This window comes from Elephantulus edwardii, unplaced genomic scaffold (assembly GCF_000299155.1).
Source record: "Elephantulus edwardii isolate Elephantulus edwardi_28Jun2011 unplaced genomic scaffold, EleEdw1.0 scaffold00111, whole genome shotgun sequence".
In the NCBI taxonomy this organism is placed as follows: domain Eukaryota; kingdom Metazoa; phylum Chordata; class Mammalia; order Macroscelidea; family Macroscelididae; genus Elephantulus; species Elephantulus edwardii.
Window position 1 is genome coordinate 10,601,371 of NW_006399861.1, and position 7,743 is coordinate 10,609,113.

The following is a 7,743-nucleotide window of genomic DNA, read 5'->3' on the forward strand; positions in this document are numbered from 1 at the left end:
TGTGTGTGTGTGTGTGTGTGTGTGTGTGTGTGTGTACCGTCAAATTGGATCTGACTGGTACAGGAGACTGCCCCTCCTTCTCCAGCAGAGCATGAAGTAGAGTCTGGGGGGTTTTTTCCCCCCCCAAGATGCCTGTTGAGGCCTGGGTTTCAGCTGTCCACACCACAGCAGTGGACAACGAGCTTAAATCCCCTGATGGCTCTGGGCGCTGACTCACCAGTGGCTACAGAGTATTCTTTTACAGCTGAGTAATTTCACATCATGTTCTCTAGACTCATCTATGCTGTGTAATGTTTCACTAGTTCTTTGTCTTATAATACTACGTAAAACTCCATTGTGGGAACAGACCACAGTTTATTTAGTTTGTTGATAGGCGTTTGTGCTGCGTCTATCTCCTTGTAAATAATGCTACAATAAACATGAGTGTGTATACATCCTTTCCTGTCACAGCTCTGATAGATTGAGTGTATACTCTCAGTAGTGGAATAGTTCAAATGGTATTTCTATTTTCGGCTTTTTGAGGAAACACCAACTGCCTTCCATAGTGGTTGTGCCATTTTAAATTCCCACCAAAAGTGCATGAATTCCAGTCTATCCTGATCAACATTTGTCATTTGCTGTCCTCTTAAAGTTTGCTATTCCTTAGGTGAGATGATAACTTGTTTTCATTTGCTTCTCTCTAATAGCTCCAGATTACTGTGGAGCAATGGTGTCCATTTGAAGACTAAGGTGTGCATGCAGTCTTTTCAATCATGTATTTGAGAGCTGAACAATGAACAAGAATCACAAGAAAAATGGATGTCTTTGAGTTGTGGTGTTGGAGAAGAGTGCCAAATATCCCATGGACAGCCAGGAAGACAAACATCTTGGAGAAAGTGCAGCCAGAGTGCTTGCTCATTGGAAGCGAGGATGACAAAGCTTCGTCTCACATTCTTTGGGCATGTTGTTAGAAGGGGTTGTTCTTTGGAAAAGGACATCATACTTAGAAGGATAGGCAGTCAATAAAAAGAGGAAGATGCTTAACAAGATGTCTTGATACAGTAACTGAAAACGTGTTCATCTATGTCAGAGATGATACGAGTGGTATTTGTGGTTTCTTGCTTACCAGAGTCTCGAATGCCTTGTTTGTTTTATCTTCATTGTTTTGGATTGTCTTTTAAGCTCCTCTTGTTTTTTGCCTGCAGTGTCCTGTAATTCTTTCACACATTGAAAATAGTCAATCATTGTTCTTTTAAATGTGTCAGAAAGTTCCATCAGACTTTCTGGCTTCAGGAAATCAGTTGATACTGTGTTACTCTTTGGGGTGACATCTTGCTTTGGGCCGTAGGGTGTGAAGTATCCTGCTTACGTGTCATTGCTGTGGTAGACTTTTTCACACTTGAGGCAATAGCAGGCTCTTGATCTAACAGCACTGCTCCAGAGGAGGGTGGGACAGCTACTCTGCCTGGGTTTCTCTCTGAACTTTTGACTCAAGGGAAGATTTGCTTCAGTTCAGGAGAGAAAAGGCCTGTGAATTAATAGCCGCCTCTGTCAGACAATTGCAGCTTGGCCAGTCTAAGGTACTCTGTGGTAAAGATAGCTCAAACTTTGGGAGGTGAGAAGAAATGGAATGGTTTCACCTGTGATACAGATGTCTCTGGTGCAGTTCAGAGGGGTGGCGGCAAATCATCCTCCAAGCCTTAGGGTTGGGGCATCCAGGCTGTGGCACCAAGGTCTCCAGATGGACCAGGACCTACCAGTGGTGTGGGTGGGACTTCCAGGACAAGGGCTAGCTGGCTTCCAGACAGTAGGCTTGAGTGTCCTCGCAGCCAGATAAGGTCCTTCAGGAGTTCAGGTGGCAAAGCCAGGTACCTCCAGTTGGAGGAGGTGGGACCCCCACGAGGCAGCAGTGCCGTGGTCTAATGCTCCAGGCAAGAGACCTACCTCCTCAGGACGCACAAATTTTAAAGTCAGGTAAATAATTCTGATGAAGAATTCAAACTGCTTTGAAAGAATTGGGTAAAAATAAGGTCCCAGGAATTGAGTATACCAATTGACATATTTCAACTAACAGATGACGACCTAGATGTGCTCACCAAGTTGTGTCAAGAAATCTGGAGAACAATCATTTGGCCAATTGACTGGAAGAGATCTGTATTTATTCCCATTCCCAATAGAGTGTAGAAATTCTCAATATCATTAATATCACATGCAAGGAAGATTCTTCTGAAGTTTATCCAAAAATGACTGGAACAGCACATCAACAGAGAACTACCAGAAGTGCAGGCTGGGTTTAGAAGGGTTGTGGCATTAAGGATGTTGTAGCTGATGTTAGATGGATCTTGGCTGAAAGCAGGGAGTACCAGAGGAACGTCTATCTGTGGTTCATTGATTATGCAAAGGCGTTTGTGTGGATCACAACAAACTGGCTGACTCTGAGAAGAGTGGGAATCCCAGAACACTTGATCATGCTAATGTGAAACTTATACTTGGACCAAGAGGCAGTTGTCAGAACAGAGCAGGGTAACACTGCATGGTTCAAAATTGGGAAGGGTGTATGTCAGGGATGTATCCTGTCTCCATACCTTTTCAATCTTTATGCAGAACGTATCATCCAGGAGCCTGAGCTCTATGAGAAGATATGAGGCATCAGGATTGGAAGAAGACACTCATCAACAATCTGCATTATGCAGATGACACAACCCTGCTTGCTGAAACTGAGGAGGACCTGAAGCTCTTGCTGTGGAAGGTCAGAGACTGCAGTCTCTAGTATGGATTGAGGCTTAATAGCAAGAAAACAAAGATTCTCATTACTGGGCCAATTGGCAGTATCAGGATGGATGGTGAAGAAACAGATTGTTCACAGTTTTAGTTTGCTTGACTCCACAATCCACACTCTTGGCACCAGCAGCCAAGAAATGAAAAGATGTATTGTGACGGGAAAGTCTGTGGTTAGAGACCTTGCTAAAGTACTGAAGAGTAATGATGTCAGCGTGGAGACTAAGGGCTATGGTCTTTGCAATCACTTACTATGCATCAGAAAGCTGGACAATGACTAGGGATGATAGAAGGAGAATTGATGTATTTGAGCTGTGATGTTGGAGAAGAGTATTGAGTATACCATAGATTGCTAAAAGAACACACAAATTTGTCCTATAGAGAGTGAAGTGAGGCTTCTGGGAGGCAAGGATTCTGAAGCTTTGTCTGACATACTTTGGACATGTTGCAAGGAGGGACCAGTGCTTGGAGAGAGACAGCACAGGAGAGGAAGACCCTCGATGAGATGGATTGATTCAGTGACTTGGGTAATGGGGATAGGTGTGTCAGGGACAATGAGATTGGCACAGAATAGGGCAAGGTTTAAGGCTGTTATACATAGGGTCACTATGAGTCGCAGGCGACTCAAAGGCACACACCAGAACAACAACTTAATTGAACACTAAGATACGTTTTTAAGTCAGGTACCTATTTAATTGAATGTGCAGAGATGCAGGGGACACACGGAGACAGGGCAACATGCAAAGATGCAGGGTGGTGGTTGCAGCATAGAGAAGCAGGTCAATATTCGTGGTACAGAGACCTGAACTTAATTTTTTTTTAATTCTTTCATTGTTACGCATTTTCTTCACTTCCCGCTCTCCCCTCCCCTAGTCCACTTTGCAATACACCTTTCCCCCCTCAAAATAGCTACTTTTATTTTTTCCTTTTTTAAATTTTTTTTTATTTTACTTATTTATTTACAAAGTTTGAAAACACTTTTCACAAAAGATCCTTCCCATTTCCTTCACCCCACCCACCCATCCACACCCTTCTATTTCCACCCTACCTTGAATCCTTATACTACAATAACGGTATTATACAGTATTTGTCCTTGTGGGACTGAGTTAGTTCACTCAGTATAATGTTTTCCAGTCCCTCCCAAATTAGGTAGTAATTTACAATATCATTACTCCTGCATGCTGCGTAGTATCCATTGCATTAAGGTACTACAACTTCTCAGTCTGAGGTTGGACCTCTGGCCTGTTTCCATGTTCTTGTGATGGTGAATAATGCTGCTATGAACATTGGTGGCAAGTTTCCATTTGAGCCTTAGTTCTTATTTTCTTGGGTTATATCCCAAGCAATGGAATAGCTGGGTCATATGGAATTTCTTTGTTCAACTTTTTGAGGAAGCGTCAAACTGCCTTCCAGAGTGGTGGTTACATCCCACCAACAATGTAATGCAATTAATTTCTTATCGCAGATTGTTGACATTATTTATTTATTTTTATTTTTTTATATTTATGTATATATAATGCCCAATCATACAAACCTTTAAAACATTTCTTTATCTGTTCCAATGCAGTGTTCATCATCTATCCACTCTTCCTATTCTCCCCCTAACCCCCATGTTTGCTCTGTTTTATAACAGCAGTGTTATGCACTCCGCATAATGTCCTCCAAGCTACCTCATGTATAATGTTTTATGAGTTTGTTGTTTTCCAATGTTGCATAGTATTCCATTTTGGAAATGTACCATAGTTTTTCTATCCATTTGTTTATTGTTGGGCACTTGGGTTGTTTCTATCTCTTTACTATTGTGAATAACCCTAAAATAAACATGGGTTTGCATACATCTGTTTGAGTCGTGGTTCTGATTTCTTTAAGGTATATTCCCAGTAGTGGAATTGCTGGGTCAAATGGTATTTTTTATTTCCAACTTTTTGAGAAAGTGCCAGACTACCTTCCATAGTGTCTATACCACTTTACATTCTCACTAGCAGTGAATAAGAGTTCCAATTTCTCCACATCCTCACTAGGGTGTACGTGTTTGTGCAGTGGTTGGTTTGTTGTGGGTTTTTTTGTTTGTTTGTTTGTTTTGGTTGTGTACTTTTTCTGCCCTGTTGAACTTTGCTGTTGTTGCTGGGGTGAGATGAATGACATAGTTGTTTTGATTTGCATCTCTCTAAGAGCTAGGGATTTTGAACATTTCTTCATGTTTGTTTCCCATCTGAATGTCTTCTGTGGTGAATTTTCTATTCCTACTCTGTGTCTCTTGCAATTGAGATGTTTACCTTTTTCTTGTTGACATACTGAAGTATTCTGTAAATTTTAGATATTAGTTCCTTATCAGATATGTCATTGCCAAATGTATTTTCCCAGTCTTTGGATTTCCTTTTTACCCTTTTGGAGAAGTTTTGAGGCATATGGAGATTTGGCAAGTGACAAGTTATAGAATTGGACAATGACTCGGGAGGATAGAAGGAGAATTGATGCCTTTGAGCTGTAATGCCGGAGAAGAGTATTGACTACCAAGGACTGCTAAGAAAACAAACAGATTCATCCTGGAGAAGGTTAAACCAGACTGCTCCTTGAAGGCAAGGTTTCTGAGGCTTTGTCTAACATGCTTTGCACATGTTGTAAGGAGGGACCAATCCTTGGAGTGGGACACCATGCTTGGGATGGTGGAGGGATAGCCCAAGAGGGGAAGACCCTCTATAAGGTGGATTGATTCAGTGACAGGTAATCGGGATGGTTGTGTTGGAAGCAGTGTGATTGGCACAAGATAGAGCAGGGTTTAGGGCTGTTGTACATAGTGTCTCTATGAGACACAAACAATTCGACAGCACATAACACCAACAACAACAGGATTTGATTTTAAATTTGTATTTTAATGAAAGTTTATAAAGAACTTGGATTTTTATTCATTCATTGTTGCACATTCTCCTCCCTGTCCCCACCGTCCCAGTTCGCTTCTTTCATTGTTATGCAGTCTTCACTCCCCCCAGACCACTTTACTATGCATCTCTTATTCTGGACTCTTGTTATGCCAATAATAAATACCTAATCATATGTTCCTTTTATACAGTTCTTCCTCTTCTGTTTCAATGCTGTGTACATTATTTATCCCCTCTTCTTTGTTTTCCCCGAACCATATCAGTCCTATAACAGTGATATTATGCAGTATTTGTCTTTTTATGACTGAGATATTTCACTCAGCATAATGTCCTCCATGGTCACCTATTTTGTATATTTTATGAGTTCTTTGTTTTTCAGGGCTGCATTATATTCCATTGTGTGAATATATGACAGCTTCTCTATCCATTTGTTGATGGGCACTTGGGCTGTTTCCAACTCTTTGCTATTATGAACAAAGCAGCAAGAAACATGGGTGTGCATATATCTGCTTGGGTGGCAGTTCTGGTTTCTTTAAGGTATATTCCCAGTAGTGGAATTGCTGGGTCAAATGGTATTTCTATTTCCAACTTTTTGTGAAAGCACCATACCATCTTCCATAGTGGTGACACCATTTTACACTCCCACCAACAGTGAATAAGGGTTCCATTTTCTCCGCAACCTTTCCAGCATTTGTTACTTGTTGCTCTGTTAAATTTTGCTATTCTGCTGGGATGAAATGATACCTCATAGTTGTTTTGATTTGCATTTCTCTTAGAGCTAAGGATTTTGAACATTTCTTCATGTGTTTGTTTGCAATCTGAATGTCTTCTTTGGTAAAGTGTCTTTTCATATCATGTGCCCATTTTGCACTTGGGTTGTTTACCTTTATCTTGTGGTGTTCAAGTATTCTGGATTTAATTCTTAAAAGGTTCCATTCATCTATTTTCTTCTCTCCTGCTTGTAGTTTTGTTTTTTTTTTTTTTAGTTAAGCTTAGAAGTCTTTTCATGCTATGGAGATAGACAAGGCAATTTCCAATTTTATATGGAATTTAAAGAGACCTCAAATAAGCAAAGCACTCCTTAAAATGAGAAACAAGGTAGAAGGCATCACAAATCCTACTACACAGCTGTGGTGGTTAGATAGCATGGTATTAATACAGTGACAGACAGATAGATCAATGTAATAAAATTGAGAACCCAGAAATCAGCTCATCTACTGTGGTTAACTGATCTTTGACAAGGAAATTAAATCAGTTATGTTGGGAAATGACAACCTCTTTTACAAATGGTGTTGGCAAAAATTGGAAAACCATCTGCAGAAAACTCAAGCAAGACCTATACTTTACCCCATACAGAAAACCCAATGCCAGGAGGATCATGGACCTAGAAGGAAAACCAAAGACTATAAAATTCATCAGAGAAAAGCTAGGTTGGACGTACTCTAGCTAGGAACTACTCTAGAAGCCCTGATCCACAGCATGTTCTTGGTTGGGGTTTTTTGTTGTTGGTTTTATTTGTTTTTTTTTTAATTTTTAAACGTTTTTTTTTAAAAAAAAGTTATTTTATACTGGTTTACTTACAAAGTTCGCATACATTATTTTTCACACCATATATTTCCCCTTTCCTTTACCCACACCTCCCTCCACCTGTCAAATTTTGTGACCCTGTGATTAAGCCACACACACACACACACACTTAGATCCTCATACTTGTTCTATGATAATGGTTTTATAATCTGACTAGTGCTCTAGACCCTCAAACTCTGCCTCCAGAGGCACTGCTAATCCACAACATGAAGTGGCAATACTGGTAAAAAAAAATCATCACACATAGATAAAGTGCTGGTGAAAAGTGAGGTTCTGGTTGATTGTGCGTTTGATACTTCTCTGTAATTTGGTCAGAATAAGACGCGTGTGAGAAAGGCAGGGACAACACTGACACTAAAGTTAACTCTGCAATAAGGGATATACCTTTAACTTGCTGGTCTGTCAGATACTTCTCTAAATGTGAACATTCACATAAAGACAGACTAGGAAGAAGGATTGACCATCCACTTCTGAAATAGCAGGCCTCTGAAAACCCTATGTACCGTCTTGGCACCAGCAG